Here is a 17,435-nt window from a genome sequence, read left to right as displayed (position 1 = left end):
TGTGTTTGGGCATACGGGGGTCTTCTCCACATTGGAGTTTTGTCTGTGTGTCTGTCTCCCCTTGTGTCTGCGAATGTGTGTCCCTGTGTGTCTGCTTCTGGGTGTGTCCACCTGTGTGCGGGATCTCTGCATCCTGTATAAGGGTCTTTGTGTGATAACCTTTTGGGGTCATTGACTTTGAGAACCTGTCCCAAGCTCCAGCTACCCTCCGGGAAAAGTGTTTAGATGTCTTACTCCCAACTGCTAGCAGGCAGTTTCCTGAGGATCACCAGCCCCTCGGAGGCCACGGGGCAGGGGTGAGGGTCAGAGGGGGGCAGGGACCCCACATTACAAATCAGCAACTCAGCTCCACGCCCCGTTTGACTGTCAAGGAGACAGACCCAGGGGCAGCTTGGAGAGGGAGCGGCAGCCTGCCTGCTCGGTGCCCTTTCTCTGAGCTCCCCGGTGCCAGGGCACCCCAGTACCCAGCCGCGCCCACCCCCACCCCCCTTGGCCAGCGCCCTCCGGGGTCACCGCCAGGCCAAGAAGGGCGGGCACCGCCGCGCGTCCTGGGGGAGAGAAGGGCGCGCACCGGGCGCGTAGCTCGGGAGCCGCGTGGCTCTGGAGCCCCGCGGCCCCCGCGCCGCGCGCCGCCCCCCGCGCCCGCTCCCTCCTCCCTTCCTTCTCCTCCCCCCTCTCGCTCCCTCCCCCCTCTCGCTCCCTCCCTCCTCTCGCTCCCTCCCTCCCTCCCTCCCTCCCTCCGCGCTCAGAGCTGCGGCTGAAGCCGAGCGCGCCGCGTCGCCCGCCGCCGCCGGTGCGGAGCGTGGAGAGCACTCGGCCGCAGCCCTCGCCCGCCGCGGAGGGTCGCGCCCGCGCTGCCGGCCAGGCCGCCTGGTGCCCGGGCCTTTCGGTCCCTGGAGCGGATCGTTGTCCGCCGGGCGTCCGCCCGCAGCGACTAGCGACAGCGCCCGCCGGAACCGAGGCCGCGGTGGCGGCCGTGCCCATGACCGGGTAAGTGGTGCCCTGGGCGCTCGGGCGCTGCCGGGGTGGGCGCGGGCGCGGGCGGGGAGGGCGGCCCGGCAGGTGGCGCGGCAGGCAGGTGGAGGGACACGGATCCCCGCCCGCTGCACCTGCGCCCCGCGCCTGGCCTGCTGTGTCCTTGCGGCGCCGCGGCCGCGCGTCACCCCCGGGTCCCCAGGCCAGCGGGCAGCGCCCCGCACCCTGCACCCTGTGCCCCGCATCCTGCGCGCACGCGCATCTGCGTCTGGGGAGAAAGGCCGCCGGGGGCTGCGGGCGGGTCCCGGGGCGGGCACAGCCGGGGGGCTCAGGGCCTGGACTGGAGCCGGCCTCGCGCACGCACGTTCTCGGAGCCTCTTGGCACCCCCTCCGCCCCCACCCCGCCCCGCTTCCTCACACTGTGTCATCCTTCCCGGACACACACAGTCTGAGAACCCCTCACACGTTCCCGCACTGTCCCCTGCACGCCCACACAGCTGCCCGGCCCCGCCACCGGCATGCCGACGGCAAGCAGACTCGGCCACACTTGGGTAACTCCTTCCCCATCCCTCTGCGCACAGCTGTCCCCCCCTCCTCCCTTGTGTGACCTTGGCCAGATGGCTTCTCCGGGTCGGGTCCTCAGTTTTCTCAGGGGTTTAGGATTCTGGAATTTGGAGCGCTGGTGTGGCATCTCCCAGAGGAGGGAGCCCTGGGTCTCCCCCTTGGACTATCTGATTCTCTCCTCAGACCTGGTCTCCTTCCTTCTACTGGTCCCTTTGGGGCTTAACGCCTGGCCAGGAGAGGGGCGGGGGCACGGCATGGGGCAGGGCAGGACCAGAGGGAGCCTTGGAGAGCCCAGGGCGAGGGTCTGGTGAGGGGTTGGGAGAGAGTGTGTAAAGGCTCCCAGAAGGGGCAGGGCAGGGCCGCCTCCCTCAACTAGGCACCTGACATTCCTGGGGCTGGGGGGAGGGGGGAGGGGGCCACTCGGTATTCCAAAGGTGAGGCCGTTGGGCCCCTGACCTCAGGTGGGTCCCTGCCAGCCACAGGGTCAAGTCCAGCCTGACCCCAGCCAACCCAGTCCGCCTCATTTGCCCACCAGCTCTGTCCACTCCCTACCCGCCACAGTCACCCCTCGCTAGTCTGTGAGCATTGCTTGGGTGCCCAGCACAGGCCTGGCCCAGAGTGGGCATAGGTTTCTGTGTGGCACATTCACAACCTTGACCTCACTGAACTTGCAGAATCACCCGGCGAGGGAGGCAAGGCCTGGGGTTTTGTCCCCATTTTTCAGACAGGGAAATTGAGGCCCCAAGAAAGGAAGGGACTCGGCCCTGCGTTGGCTGGCTGGGGGGCTGGCTGGGGACACTCTCACGGGCCTCGTGGGGGGAGCACGTCCCACACGTCCTGGCACAGTTCTAAGCAGGTTTCTAGACCCTCTGGCCGAGTCTCCCAAGCTACGCCACTGTTTCCATCACCCCCTTTCACAGCCAAGGAGACTAAGGACACATGAGTCACGAGAGGGGAGCTGGGCTGCAGACCTGGGCAGTGGGAACCCCCTGCCTGCTCTGGCCTGCAGAGGGGAGGGCTGGGGGGCTGATCGGGCCCCGGAGGGCCTCAGCTGAGGCTTAGCAGAGGGTCCAAGGGTGGAGCCAGCCCCTGGAGAGCCGTGTGGAGGGGGCTGGGGGCCTGGATTGTCCCTGCTGCTTGCCTCGAGGAGAGGGAGGGCCATGGACACAGCCAGTCTGGATCAGACCAACCTGGTCCATGCCTAGTGCCGCCACGTGGTCTGATCGAAGGGGCAGGCGTCTCTGGCACAGAAGTTGGGGGGAGGGGGGAACGCAGGCAGATGGAACTGGGGCGGCGTGGGAGGGGGCTTTGTGCAGAGCCAGAAGGAAAGCCAGTCCTTCGGGGAAGGAAGCCCCGGAGGCTAAGAGCGCGCTGGGGGGAGCTACAGCGCCAGGCGGGCGGCCGGCAGGGACGCTGCAGCAGGCCCCCGAGGGGCAAAGAAGGTGGCGGAGAGCACCCGGTTGCTGCCAGCTCTGGGCCTCATGGTCTTTGTGACCTTGTCTGAGTCCCTTTCGCGCTCCGGGCCTCGGCGGACTCCGCTGACATTTCAGGGTTCGGAGCTGGAGCTCCAGACGTTGAATCATTTGCGAACGCGGGGAGGTTGGCCGTGAGTCAGTGAGCGCTCTCCAGCCCAGAACAGCTTCTCCCGGCGCAAGGTGGCAGCGGAGGGTGCTGGGGTCGGCTGCAGCCCCTCTCCCCCTCCCCCAGTGTGACTTTTAGAGAGGGACCCTGGCCTTCTTGGTGAGCAAGATGAGAGTGTCCTGGGCGCCTGGGGACTTTGAGAGCCGAGCTTCGGCTGGGACTCTCGAAGCCGTCGACGCCAGGCCCAGCTTCCTCCTCCCACCTTACAGAGTTGTCAGCACGTATGTGGGCTTTGCCCACTACGCTCCCTTCTGTTCTTAAACTGAGGATGTGTATATTTAATTGATGGCTGCTGTCTCTGTCAGAGGTTACCAGCACCTCAAATAATGTCAGTAGTGACAGTGATAATAGTTTGTGACAGACACTGTTTTCAGTGCTTCACAGACATTCTCTCACTTCAACGAAACAAACAAATGAAGCAATGGCTGTTACTGTCCCCGTTTTGCAGATGAGGCGACCGAGGCCCAGAGAGGTTAGGCAACTTGCCCAAGGTCACACAGCCAGTAGGGGGTAAAACCAAGATCGGAAGGCAGGCCGTCAGGCTCCTGAGTCTGATTTGTGCGCGTAGCCACTGGTTCCGGAGCCTCTGGAAGTCTGTGCTGAACTCAGCAGAATGGCACATTCTATGAGTGAGCCGATTGTCAAGGGCACTTCCAGTCCTGGGAAGACCCTGCAGGTCAGAAGCTGAGCCTCCTGGGCCCCCCATCTACCCACTGAGAGAAACAGACAAACCGTACATTTGAGGCCCTTCAGTAAGCCTTCCCCGTGACCCGTCCAGGGCGCCTCTACGAAGGTGAGTACATGTCTGCTGCTAGGTGGAGACCTGGGCTGTGGCGCCAAAGGCAGATGCTTCAGTCTAGCGCAGGGCGTGCTGCCTGGGCGCCTCACCACTGCCGTCTCTGAGATGGGCCCGGGAGCCAGGCTCCGGCTGTGAACTTCGCCGGGCACAGCAGGCAGACACCTGGACCGTGCAGATGTCTCCTCCCCACTTCACCCCCACCCTTTCCCAGAAGGCCACTTCTTTACCTAGGACCCCAGCTCCTGGCTGTTTCTCTCTGCCCTGCCCTGGCTAAGCTGGCGGAAGCCAGACCAAGTGGTGCCCGGCTGGAAAGCCCTCCCCTGCCTGGGCACCTTCTGTTGGGTGGGAGGTGCTGGAAGTGGGCCTGGGAGCGCCACCTGGAGAGCAGGGTCTGAGCCCACATGCCACCAGGACAGAAGACAGAGACTCTCCACTGGAGGAGCGGAGGCTGGGCCTCCCAGACTGCCCAAGGTTGGGAAGAGGGGATGAGGCCAAGTTCACGTGCCGAGTAGATGGCAGCACCCACACCAGAGCCACAGGGCGAGGGGGAAAGGCTCAGGTGGGGGGAAGGGCTGGAGGCTTCCCCTGAGTCCCGCCTCCGAGGGCTGGCAGGGATCTTGGAGCACAAGAGGTTTCCGGAAACTTGGGTCCAAATCAGAGTTGTGTGAGGGGGGTGCTGTGGCCAGTGTCCTTGGGGAGCACCTTATGTAACGGGGTTCTGGGCCTGCCTCAGTGTTCTGTAGGTGGCTCCTCAGTAAAGGGGAAGCCTTTTATTCAAATGAGAAGTTCTGTCCTGCATCCGCAGTCCCGAGGCGCCTGCTTCCGTTGTGAGGTTCCACGTGGTAGCCACTAGCCACAAGTGGCGACTGAACGAAAACTAAGCAAAGTTGAAAATGCCGCCCCTCGCCCACACACCACGTTTCAAGTGTTCAGCAGCCACACGTAGAGAATGCTTCCGTCATTCCAGAACGTTCTGTCACCCCGTGCCGCTTTAGAGCCAATGCAGACCAAGTCCTCACAGGGACCCTGAGGCCACTCCCAAGCCTGCGCCCCCAGTGGCTCCTTGAAAGGGAGCCGGTAAAGAGGTTGTGGACGCCTCCAGGCAGCCTGTCCGCACCTGGAGAGTCTGGGGGGCTCTGCCACGCTCGCCAAGGGCCAGCCCAGGTGCCTGCTCATGGGGCAGGTCTGCAGACAGGGGGAGGCTCTTGGGCGTTTCTTTAAAATAACGTTTACTTCTTTCATTTAAAAATGGTGCTCTTAACATGCATGCTCTTTACAGAAAATTCATGAAATGCTGAGACGTAGAAGATATAGGAACACCCCACCCCCCTCATCCTGTCTCCAAAGTACCAGTCAGTGTGTCCCGTTTCACTGGACGCGTCTCTGCTCCGTTTTCTTTGCTATTTATTTTTTCTATTTATTTTTACATTACTGTAATTATACCATGGGCACAATTGTGTAATCTATTTTTTACTTCACACAAGCATTTTCTTTATTAATGTAATCCCTTTCTAAATGATTTTTTTCAAAATGGATACGGCTTAATTTTTTGAAGATTATGAAGCAGTAAGTACTTATTACGAAAATAAAGAACATGATCGTTGGCTCATTTGACAGCTGTTTACCGAGCACCCAGGATGTATCAGGGCGGTCCTCGGGGCTGTAATTACAATTTTTAATGGCTGAATAATATTCTCTCAAGAGATTGTAATTCACTTAATTATTTGGCTATTCGTGGAGATCCAGGCATCTCCAGAGCATCTCGGTGGGTGACTCGTTCTGTCCTGAGGAGAGAGTGCCCAGACGGAAGCTCACTCTGCCAAAGGGCTTTTCTGGGCGTCTGAAGGGCTGGCTCGCTGCAGCCTTGCCAGCGTTAGCCATTGTAATCAAACAACCCGGCATAAATATCTAGCTCCAGAGTATCTACTTCAGTTTCTAGTTCTTGAATTGTTCCTGACGGTGAGCAGTTTTCTACACGTTTATTAATTGTATCTCTTCTTGTTCAGTTCCTCTCCTTTCTTTGTGGAGGTCCAAGTGTTTCCTCTTGTGGGTCTGAATAAACTTTATCCATGAAACATAGTGACAGTTTAGCATACTTGTTGCAAATAATTTTAAATCCTCTTCATTCATTGCCTTTTCATTTTTTCATGCAAAAGGTTAACACTTTGTATCTCACACTTTTTTTGTGATTTCTTCCATCGCTTCCAGGCTTACACAGTCCCTTGGAGAAATCTGAGAACTTCCCACCTCTGGGTTGGCCATGTGTCTGCGTGTGTGTGAGCGAGCATATACGTAGCTGCAGTTTTAAGATGTTTAACTCTTTAATCCAGGGGTGGGCAAACTTTTTCTGCAAAGGGTCAGATACTATATATTTTCCACCTGGCAAACCACAAGGTCTCTGTCCTGACCATGGCTGTGTACCGATAAGACTTTATTCACAAAAACACTTGGCTGCCAGATTTGGCCCCGAGGCCGGAATTTGCCAAGCCCTGTTTATCCAAAAACAATTTGTGTTGGGGAATAGTATGAGGTAAGGTTCTCAAGCTGTAACCCATCATCCCTGTTTCTTTTATGAAACCTTTTGTCCCCTGGTTAACGTGTGATCCTGATGTGTGGTAAGGCCTGTCTCTGGGCTGTCTGTCCCATCTTGTGGACTCGGGCGTGGGCTCCCACACTGGTAACTGCCCACACCCTGGATCTTTTGATACCTGGCCTGCAGGTCCCACGTCAGTTATCTTAAAGCAAAACAAAACTCCTTTGCTCTTCTTGTCCCCTGAACTTTAGAGCCACTTGTCCGGTCCCCCAAATCAAGCTCTCATTCTCTGCACCTTTTTAGAGTCCGGAGCAGCGGGTGCTTCTCTGCGGACTCGGGTGGTGCCTGGCTCTCCGCAGACGCTGTTGGTTTTCCTCACAGAGGGACACAGGGGAGGCGGGTGTGGGCAGGAGAACGTGATCAGAGCAAAGGCCCACGGCTCAGGATGGCCAGACAGCCCAGGATCGCCAGACCCTCCTGATTAAGAGGCGGGAGAACAAAGCCGGCAACCAAGGGAGGGGCAGGGAGACGCAGGCGTCACTGCCGGCCATCTCCGTCCCGGCCGCGGGGGACCTCGGAGCGCGGGGCCTTGGTCCTCGTGCTGTGCTTTGGAGTCACCTCTCTGGCCGGCCCTGAACGAAGGTGGATGCCACCGGGCCGCTGCGAGCACTTCTTCTCCACTGGCCTGGGAACGTCCTCAGCCCCCCGGACCACGGGACGCCGGTAATCCCGGCACACCCGCGTCCCGACACAAACCCCAGACCGGGGAGCGGTGGTGGCCTCCCTGCCGAACGTCTGTGCACACGATCACTGGGCACGATGGTGGCCACTGCGCAGGGAGGGCCCTTCTCCGCGAAAGGACCAGCCCCCGACCGCAAGCGCTGGGCGCCCTCGGCGGCGGCGGTGCACAGCGTGGGGAGGGCCAGGCGCCCGCTTCCCCGCCGTGAGCGGGCCTCCACCTGCCACGCCAGGCCCGGGGGAACCTTCCCTGGCACCCCCTCCCCACTTCTGGGCCTCAGCTCTGTTCCTCCTGGAAGAAGCTGGGCAAAGCGTCCCATCTTGGTTTGGAGCCAGGGGCCAGGGAGGGAGGCACGTGGCCCGGGGCCGGGCGGTCCGGTCCCCTCGGTGCTGGGTTCCCGAGTGCTGCCCTGCGAGCAGGCGGCCCTGCCGCCGAGGGAGGCTCCCACCTGATGTGGCCCAGTGCCCACAGCAGGCCCGGAGGGAGGGGCTGGGACGCAGGCGCCGGCCATCCTGGGCGCCCCCCAGCCCACCTGATCCCTCCCTCCTGGGCCCCTGGCTGCACGGCCCGCAGCGCCACGGCCGGTGGCCCGGCTCTTTCTCGCGGACACCTCTGTCCCGCGGAGCGGAGCGGAGCGAGAGTCCCTCCAACCCTGCCATCCATCCGTGCGGCCAGAGGGCTGCTGCCCAGGACCCCTGCCCTGGCGGCCCCCAGAGGGGCCCACGTGGCTGCGCCTGCGGGTGGCACGGGGGCAGCACTTCCATCGCGTTGCACGTGGCGGCAGGCCCGCCCCCCATCTTATCCCCCATCGTCCCCCACCCCCTTCCTGGCTCTCGGCCTCACTGGGCTGCAATCAGCAGGGGCATGCGGGGACGGGACTCGGACCCTGCGTTGTTGTCATTGAGGCATTCCTGCGTGACAGGGGCCCTCCTGCCTCTGCATGACCCCCACTCCCTCCTGGGCACACCGTGGGCCTGCGGAGCTTTGTCGTGTCTTCTCAGAGGTTCGCTGGAAATACTTCTGGATTTGTGTGCCAGGTTCTCCATGAGAAATAGCTTTCAGGACCCAGCAGAGTGCCGTCTGCGTGATTCAGATGGCAGCCAGGCCCCTGCCGTCTGGTGCCCTGGTGACCTTCAGATCCTGCCGTTGCTGCCAGTTGGGGTTGGTAAGGATGCTGGAACGGAGCCTGAGAGCCTTGCAGATGCCCGTCCCTGGGCTGCAGCTTCCGAGGTGTCCTCTGGGGTGGCACTACCAGCCACTCTCTCCTCCATCCACACATTTGGCACGTGTCCCTCTGAGGTCAGCCTGGAAAGGTGGCCCAAATGCTTTGGTGTGCTAGTTCTTCATGTCTGGGTCACAGAAGGCCAGCTAGACTGGACTCCTGTATTCAGTCTGAACACGTCTTCTCTGCCCCACTCGGCACTCTCGTGCTGCTGCCACTCAGCCCTCCCAGTGGGATGCCCAAGACCAAGGTGTTTTCTACGTGCTCAGAGTGGCCTGTGCCCAGGGTCCCTCATCACCTCTTTCTCCCAGTTGAGCCGGCTCCATGGGGGACTCAGCCAGGGCGCTGGACCTGGCTCCAACCTCCAGCCAAACGGGGTCCTATGAGGGACACAAGGAGACCTACTTTGCCGGCACTCAGAGACCCCCTTGGTGGAGCCCAAGTCAGCGGCACATCTCTGGGCCCGCATTTGCAGCCTGGCCTTCCAGACCCTTGCTGGCCACAGGGAAGTGGGTGTCCTTCCCTGACAGTCTCCCGCCCCTGACCTTCACCCTAAGAGTCCCTCCAAGCCAGTCTTCCCAAGGGCTTCAGCCTGTTTCCAGAAACCGGACCCTTCCCCAGCAGGACCCACCATGGGGCCCCCATGGATCGTGTCCCTAGGAGGACACTTGGGTCCTGGCAGTCTCCTTATCTGGTCACCCTGGGCCTGCAGCAGCCCGTGGCCTCCAGCTGTCTATAGTTTCCTTAATTACCTGTTTAGGACTTGCCTGCTTCCGGTGGCTTGGAGCTGACTCTGGGGACCGGAAGCTGGCAGGGTGGGCCGTGTGGTACCACGGACAGAGCCGGGGATGTTTCGGGCAGGATTGGGATGGAGGGGCCTTCATTTTGTCCGCGTGAGGACAGGGCCCCGCGACCTCCTGGCCCCCACGTGTGTGTTCTCTACCCCTTTTGGGGCCAGAGGCATGCTCCCGAGACTTCAGGCCAGGCCACGCTCTGCAGGGCAGGCCCGGGACCTCACTGGCCGCCACCTGCTCACAGGGTAAAGCAGCAGGGGTGTGGGCCAGAGTGGGCCAGACCGAGTGCGGGGGAGGGGCGGCTGGCCCGGCTCCCTGCTGCGATGCGCGCTCTCCTCACACAGCTGCCGTAATTGGATAATTAGTGCCATTATGCTTCCTGCCCATCGGCTTCTCTGCTCCTGCTTTCTCCCACTCGCGCTCTCTGGCAGAAAACAAATGACTGCCCCCCAGGGTAGAGGCTTGACCCCCGTAACTACGCTTCAAGGCCCCAGCAAGAAAAAGGCTTCCAGCTTCCCTCGGGGACCAGGGGGTACCCGGGATTGTGAGGGCCGCCATGTGCAAGTGTGGACTTCCCTCCAGAAGCATCAGGCTTGAGGATGGCCCTCAGCAATAGGGAAGCATGGGAGAGGCCCATGGGGTCAGCCCCTGGCCAAGCGGAATGCCCCGGCCTCCCTGGTGGAGCCTGGTCCTGCCTATGAGTCCTGGGCTGCAGGCAGGGCTGGTGGGTGCGAAGACACCCTGCAGGGAAACGGGCCCCCTGGGGCCCTTCCTAGGTGTGTGTGTGTGTGTGTGTGGTGGTGCCCTGTCCTTGGAGTTCACACCAATGCAGCCAGGAGGAGCGAGGACCCATTTTCCGGATTCAAAAGCGGAGACGGAGAGAGGTTGATTTGTGTCGGCTCACACAGCCAGGTCTCACCCCAGCACCTGCACCTCCGAGCCCTGAGGTGTATGTGGACAGATTTCCGGTCTGGTTTTAACTACATGTTGCTTTTCTGTGGTTTTCTGGGCACTTGGCAGGTGAACAATGTAGAATTCTCTAGAGCTGGACCACCTGAGTTCACGTTGGCCTCTGCTCGTTGATGGCTGTGTGGTCTCGCGTGAGTTCTTTAACCTCTCTGTGCCTCGGTGGCTTCAGCTCTAAAGTGGGGATAATTGCTCCTCCCACTTTAGAGGCTTGGAGCACAGAGGGACTGTAGAACTCCGCCACGGCACAGAGAAGGGTGCTCGGCATTCCCTGCGACCAGATTTCTGTCTGTCTCTCTCTCCGATACTCTCTTGGTTCTGTCTTCTGCTTTGCCTAGAACTTCTAGGACGATATCAAATGACACAGGTGAGAGGGAGCCCAGGTCCGAACCGCCCCATGTCCCAGGGAGCCCATGGAAATGTCGGGGGTTGGTAGGTCATGGAAACTTTGGGAAGGACTCCTGGCTCTCCCAGAACCAGGGCTGACTTTAGTCATAGAGGGAAGACAGGCATCTTACCTGGTGACAGGCTGGGTTCCTCCCTATACACCTGAATTACCTAGGAGACAGGCTTGAGCTCTGTAACAGAGACCCAGCTTAATGGAGACAAAAACGGGAGAGGATTTCTTCTGTGTGTATAAGTCTAGGTGGGCAACCTAGGGCTGCTTGGCCATCAGGGATCTGGGCTCCTTCCATGGTGTTGCCATCCTTGACATGTGGATCCCATGTGCAAAGGATGGAGCAAAGTAACTGCTCCTGCCCCTGTCTTCACATCATCATTCCAGTCCGCAGGAAGGAGAGGGGCGGGGGAGGACACATCCTTCCCTTTAAGGACACAACCTTGAAGTTGGCTCTGTCCCTTGCGCTGAGAACCCTCAGTGCTGTCCAAGAGTAAGGCAGTTCCTTGTCCCTTTTGCTCACATCCCATTGGCCAGGGCCTAGTCACATGGTCCTCCGTAGCTGCGCTGGAGTTGGGGGAAGATAGTTGTTAGCTGGATGACAAGACGCCTATAGCTAAAAATTAAAATACAACGTGGGAAGACAGGAATAGAAATCAGGGAAAGTCTAGCGAGTCTCTGCCACGAGCTCCTGGGGATTCGTGAGCACCTCCTAAAGCCATATTGTCTGCTCAGAATCTGCAGTCTGGAGACCAGGCCTTCCCAGGTGTTCTGGTTCCTTCTGAGGACAGGGTGGGGTCAGAGCCCCTGAGGAAGTGCGTACTAGCAGCAGGGAGAGAGGAGGCACACGGGGAGGCCCTTAGGGCCACACTTCTTTCAAGTAGGGGACAAGAGCAGTGGCAAAGGCTGCCAGCGGGCTTAGCCTCTCAGCTCCTCTGCCACCTATTGTGGCAGCCACCCAGCTGAGACAGGATATGGGTGGTGCCGAAGGGCCCTGAGGCCGAAGGGTGAGGGTGCAGAAAGGTCTGCTTAGGTTTCCATTCGGGTAGAGGGGACGCTCCAGGAAGCCAAAATCCACATGGGCAGAATCGCCAGCTGATCGGCCAGTCAAGGTGGTGGAACTCCTGCTATCAGTGTGTGGCCTGGGGCACCGCGGAAAGCTAGTCTGGATACGGAGCAAAAGGGCCAGTAGGGCCTGTTTGGTTTTTTAATTGTGAGAAAGTACACATAACATCAAGTTTACCACGTTAACCATTTTTCGGCGCCCAGCTGGGCGGCATTAAGTACATTCAGGTTGGTGTGCAGCCATCCCCACCATCCATCTCTAGAACCGTTCACCTTCCCCAAGGGAAACCCTGTCCCCATTAGACACTAGCCCCCCTCCCCCTCCCCCAGCCCGTGCCCCGCCCCCATCCTACTTTCTGTCCCTAGGAATCTGACGGCTCTAAGCAGCTCATACAAGTGGAGTCATACAGTATCCGTCCTTTGTGTCTGGCTGATTTCCCTGACCATGATGCCTTGTAGGTCCAGCCATGTTGTAGCAGGTGTCAGAGCGACCTTCCTTTTTAAGGCTGAACAACATTCCACTGATTGGATGGACCACATCTTGTTTGTCCATTCATCCACTGATGGACACTTGGGTTGCTTTCATGTTTTAGTTATTGTGAATAATGCTGCTGTGAACGTGGGCGTGCAGATCTCTTAGAGACCCTACTTCCAGTTCTTTTGGGCATGTACCCAGGTGTGGGATTGCTGGGTCCTACGGTAATTGTTGAAATTTTTGAGGAGCCACCATGCGGTTTTCCATAGAGGCTGCACCATTTTATATTCCCTGATGGGCTTGTTTTGTTTTGTTTTTTTTAAATAACTTTATTTATTTATTTATTTGTTTTGGTTTTGGCTGCGTTGGGTCTTCGTTGCTGTGCGCGGGCTTTCTCCGGTTGCAGTGAGCGGGGGCTGCTCTTCGTTGCGGTGCGTGGGCTTCTCATGGCGGTGGCTTCTCTTGTTGCGCAGCAGGGGCTCTAGGCACGCGGGCTTCAGTAGTTGTGGCACGTGGGCTCAGTAGTTGTGGCTCGCGGGCTCTAGAGCGCAGGCTCAGTAGTTGTGGCGCATGGGCTTAGTTGCTCCGAGACATGTGGGCTCTTTCCAGACCAGGGCTTGAACCCGTGACCCCTGTGTTGGCAGGCGGATTCTTAACCACTGCGCCACCAGGGAAGGATAAGCTTGTTTTAACTGGAGGATTCTGGGCCCTCCCTGGAGCCTCTGAAGGCAGAGGCAAATATGCGGCCTCGAACCTGGCTGGGCCTCATGAGCCCTGGGGGAGCTTTACAGAGCCCAGGGCCACCCCCTCCTGACTGAAGCTCTGACTGGGGCTATGCGTTTTTACAGCCCCCGGGGCTGGGGGGAGTGGGGACCCCTCCAGGTCCGGTGTCCGCTGCTCTAGATAAGACTAAAGCACTGGGCCATCAAGTAGCAAGGGATACCGAGGAGGTTCACCCGCCCGAGGAGAGGGGCTGAATCAGGTAAAGCCCGGTCCCTGCCACCTCCAGGAACCTAGGCTTGTGTTTCCCTGGGTTCTCAAATCCTCCTTGAACGGACTCTGATTAGTGGGGACTTCCAATGCCCAGAGTCTGTGCATCTGTCTTTCCGCTGGCCTCACATGGTCCTTTGGGTCTGGACCAGGCTCTGGATAGGAAGCATCCTTTGGCCTTGCTGGCAGCCCCCGTGGGTCCCTGAGGCGGCCCCGGTACCCTGGTCACAGCACAACAGGGGCAGCCCCATGTGGGTGGAGGCGGGAGTTTGGGGAGAGGGTCCGTGGCGGTGATTGACCCTTTTCTGCTGTTATTGTTCTTGCCCAAAGCTGTTCGCTGCAAGAGCCACTTGGCGCGTGCACAGACTGTACCAGGAACAAGGCGGGGAAGGAGCGGAGGGGGGACGGAGCTGTCCCTTTAAATCTGTTTTCTCTGTTTTATTTCCTTCTTTTATCCCATCCTCCTCCCACCACTAGCATAAGCGGTGGAGCTGTGAGGGCCCAGGAGCTGCAGTGACGGTGCCTCTGAAATATTAATGAGGCTGTTCTCTGCCTCGGCTCCTTCCCCCCCGGGTTCACCTCCCTCCCTCCGTCCCTCCCTGGCTGAATGCGGGACCTCGTCCTTGGAGCCCTCAGTTCCCCTGCAGGGCGGTCGCCAAGGTGTGTGGGGCAGAGGGGAGGGGGCGGGGCCGGCAGGAGGGAGAGGGCCTGGGGGGGAGGGGCGGTGTGGGAAATCAAGGGGTAAAGGGGTAGCTGGCCACGGTCCTCACCTGCCTGGGGTCATTGGGATGCAAGGGGCAGGGCAATGGCAGGGCGAGGGCAGGGCGAGGGCAGGGCGAGGGCAGGGCAGCCGCTCCTCGCTCCCCTGCAGGCTCCCCGGCCCCAAGCCTGTCTGAAGGTGCCGGGAGGCCAGTCTCCAGGTGCCCAGAGGTGGAGAGAGGAGGGGACTGTTATTTCAAGGAATCCCCACGGCGAGTGCCTCTGCTGCTGGGTCTGCAGGGAGGGCACAGGGTGGGCGGGCGGGCATCAGGCGGCATCCTGTGCCCTGGGACACTGCCTCAGAGGGACTCAGATGGGACTTGGGACTCGACTTCAGGGGCTTCTGCTCCCTTCTCGTCTCGGAGCGTGGTGTCCTGGGCCGGTTGTACTCACGACGGGGGAGTGTTCTCACCACCAGTGACAGGGAGGTGGCGGTGCCAGTGGCGAATGCCCGGTCACCAGTGTGGGGACAGATTCCACTCGGCCCCCAGCGGCTGCCATGGGACTGTGTCTCCACAGCTGTGAACGGCGGTAAATTCTAGTGCGTTGCGGCCTGTGACCTGGGGGGCCGGCAGGTGGGATTCGTCCTCCATCCCTTGCCTCCCCTGTGAAGGCGCTGGGTAGAGCGCAGGACCGGCTGCTGGGGAAGCAGAAGGGCTTTCTCTCCGGGCAGCCAAGGGGCTGAGCTGCCAGGGGTGGCCTGACTCTCTCCTCAGGGACCTGGAAGGCGAGGCCAGGAGGTCTGAGAAGGAGAGAAGGCGTCTCATCCAGGAAGCTCCTAGCTGTCCAGGGCCTGGAGGGAGGGCCAAGGAGACGAAGTGGGGGACCCGGGCAAATTAAGTCAGAGGTGCTGGGAGAGCCCCCAAAGCCCGGTCCGCAGTGGCCAGGGAGGGCTGGCACAGGGGGGAGAGGACTCCTGGGTTTCTGGTTGGGTGGACATGAGTCACGGGGCCCAGGGGCAACAGGTGTCAAAATGTCCAGGCCTGCAGCTGAGCTATCATCTCCTGCCGTGCCTGTCGCCCCCCTGGGTAGCAGCCTGTTGAAAGTCACGGAGCCATGGGGAGGCGGGCCAGGGAGCCCGCAGCGGGTCTGCTCCCGCCACCCACCAGTGCAGGCCAGTTTGGGCCAGGACGGAGCAAAAGCCAGAAGGTCCGAGTCCCCCTCTGTGGAGGTTTTCAACTCAATTAAGCCAATTAAGGTCTGAGAGATGAAGGAGTACAGAAATGGCATGTTCCCTGCCCTTTTGGTGCCTACAGACCGTTCTAGGCAGCCAGCCCAGGCCGGAAAGTCACTTCTGTTCTTGGCCATTTCGGTGATGCCTGCTGTCCTTATTCAGACGGAGGGAGGCCGTTGCCCAGGCTTACGGAGAACCCAGGGAAACAAGAGTATACGCTGCTTGGTCTCTCCAGCGGCCACCAGTCACTCAAGACAGACCTTGATTTGCCTGATGCCCCCTGTACCCGGTGGCCTGTGGAGTTAACGAAGAGGAAGTTTAGCAGGACCACCGTCTCCGGCTTAAGGGGCCCCGAGCTGGGGGTCATGGCGTTCCCAAGGCTCCCGGCTCCTCCTGGGCCGCCCAGGCCCCGCTCGCTCACTCCTCCAGTACCCTGTCCCCACCCAGGGCTGACCATGCAGTAGACTTCTTGCCGAATCAATAACCATGTGTCTCTCAGAGCTGATGACCCAACTGCGGGAAAGACCCGCTCACAGGTCGTTGTCATGCCAAGCGGAGCGAAATAGAGCCAGTCGCGGGACTCTAGACTCAGCAGCGATCGCTTTCGGCGGGGACCTTCTGGAGAACGGTCCGCCTGAATGGCCGCTCAGATTCCTCAGAGGCCATCGGGGGAGAGGGGACAGAAAGGTGTGGCGGCCGGGCTGCGTGCTGTGGCAGGCCAGCAGTGCTGTGGGCGTGTGTGGACAGACCCACAGCCAGCGCACGACAAGAGCTGGGGGGTGGGGGGCCTTTGAAGGAATGCGGCCTTTCGCTTGACGGGGCAGGGGAGGACTGAAACACGGGCTCGGCCTTCCAGAGGCCATTGCAGCTTGGAGGCAGAGAGGGTGACAGCACCTGAACTGGGCAATGCGGTGACCAGAGCAGGGTGGTGACCAGCCACCCGACTGGAGGGAGGCCTGTGGGGTGCTGGTCGGCACGTGGGGCCTGGCGGGGGCCGAGGGAGAGAGAGCGGGCTGCGGCGCAGGCAGGGTGCCGGGGGTACCGAGGCGTGGAGCGACGGCAAGGCCAGCCACGGGGCTGCGGCGAGGGCAGAAGGCCAGGCCTCGACTCCCTGCCCGGTCCCCTTACTGTGAGTCACCTTGGGCCCAGTTGGCCGCAGTGGCGACAGCACACCAGTTAGGAGCAGCCCAAGGCCCCGGCGTGGCTGTGTCTGGGCCCGGCTGCTGCTTAATGGAGGGCAGGGCCACACCTGGGGACAGGAGCAGGGAGCGGGGGGGGGGGGGCGGGGGGCGCGGGGGGAGATGAAGCTGCCCTTGGGTGAGCCCTGGTTGTCGGGGCGGAGGCCATGCTGTGCTGCCCGCCTGCAGGTGCCCCTGGAAGTGTGAGACCTCCCCTGGGATGAGCTGCTGCCTCCCAGCACAGGCCCAAGAGCCCACCCAACCATGGGCGGTTGACTGGGTCACCCCCTGGAACCCACCAGTGTCATGTGGGCGGGGCTGGGTGCCTTTCAACTGGTCTCCACAGAGAGGGTGTAGAGGCCAAAAGGATAAAAGGAACAAATTGTCCATCTGGCTTCCCTTTTAGAGAGAAGTGCTGGAGAGGCCCTGGTAGCTCGTTGGGTCGACTTTGCAAGGTCTTGGAATGCAGGGGCATCAGAGCCCCGGGTGAGCGCTGGCCACCCCCCTCAGCCAGGGCTGGGAACTCTGCTCAGGGACAAGTGACTCACATATTTGCTGGGTGCCCCCCATCCTACCGGAACTCACAGCGCCCATTGGTCAAAGGCAAAGCGGAGCGTCCGCGGATGAACCCGGCCCCGCCCTCCCCTCCAGCAACCAACAGGCTAGGGGGCTGGGGAGACAGAGCCCGACCCCGCCAGTTTCACCCAGGGTGCTACCTTCCGGGAATGGAGAGACAGGGGCACGGAGCTCAGGGCAGAGAAAGGAGGGGAAGGAAACCGCTGCGGGGGAATGACGGCCCGCGGCGTCTGCAGAGGGCCGGGGAGCTCGGGTGGCTCGAAAGCTGCCTTCACGGCCTCCAGCGCCTCCTGAAACCCTGCAGTCAGAACACCTGGCCGAGCCTCAGTTTCCCGAGCTGACAGATGGCAGAGGATTCCTGCTGTGCCCACCTGGGTGCGCAGGTGCATTCACAGAGCACCCCAGAAGGAGCCTGCCCTGCCCCGACCTCTCGGAAGCCCGGCTTCCTTCAAGTCCCCTGAGCTCTGGTCGTGCCCCCGGGGTCCCTGCCCCCACCCCTCCTGCAAACCCCTCCATCGTCTCCCGGCTTCTGCCCCTACAGTCCATCATCACCCAGCAGCCCTCTGCTCGGTGGTGGCCTCTGCCGCT

The 17,435-nt window shown here is 60.8% G+C and overlaps 1 protein-coding gene across 11 annotated transcripts in view; it reads left to right on the top strand.

The window, feature by feature from the left end:
* Nucleotides 1–786: 786 nt before the first annotated feature.
* Nucleotides 787–17,435, top strand: part of ATP2B3 (ATPase plasma membrane Ca2+ transporting 3) — a 67,334-nt gene continuing 50,685 nt past the window's right edge. For 7 of the 11 annotated variants that reach the window (XM_067723713.1, XM_067723707.1, XM_067723706.1 and 4 more), the window contains exon 1: nt 788–990. The gene's annotated coding sequence lies outside the window, so the exon portion shown is untranslated. Of the gene's footprint in view, nt 991–13,804; nt 13,821–17,435 lie in introns of those variants that run through there. The other 4 variants (XM_067723705.1, XM_067723701.1, XM_067723702.1 and 1 more) reach the window with 2 other exon arrangements.

Source organism: Pseudorca crassidens, chromosome X, assembly GCF_039906515.1.
Source record: "Pseudorca crassidens isolate mPseCra1 chromosome X, mPseCra1.hap1, whole genome shotgun sequence".
Taxonomy (NCBI): Eukaryota; Metazoa; Chordata; class Mammalia; order Artiodactyla; family Delphinidae; genus Pseudorca; species Pseudorca crassidens.
Note: the sequence above shows the minus strand (reverse complement) of the source record. Positions and strands in the feature narration are given on the sequence as shown.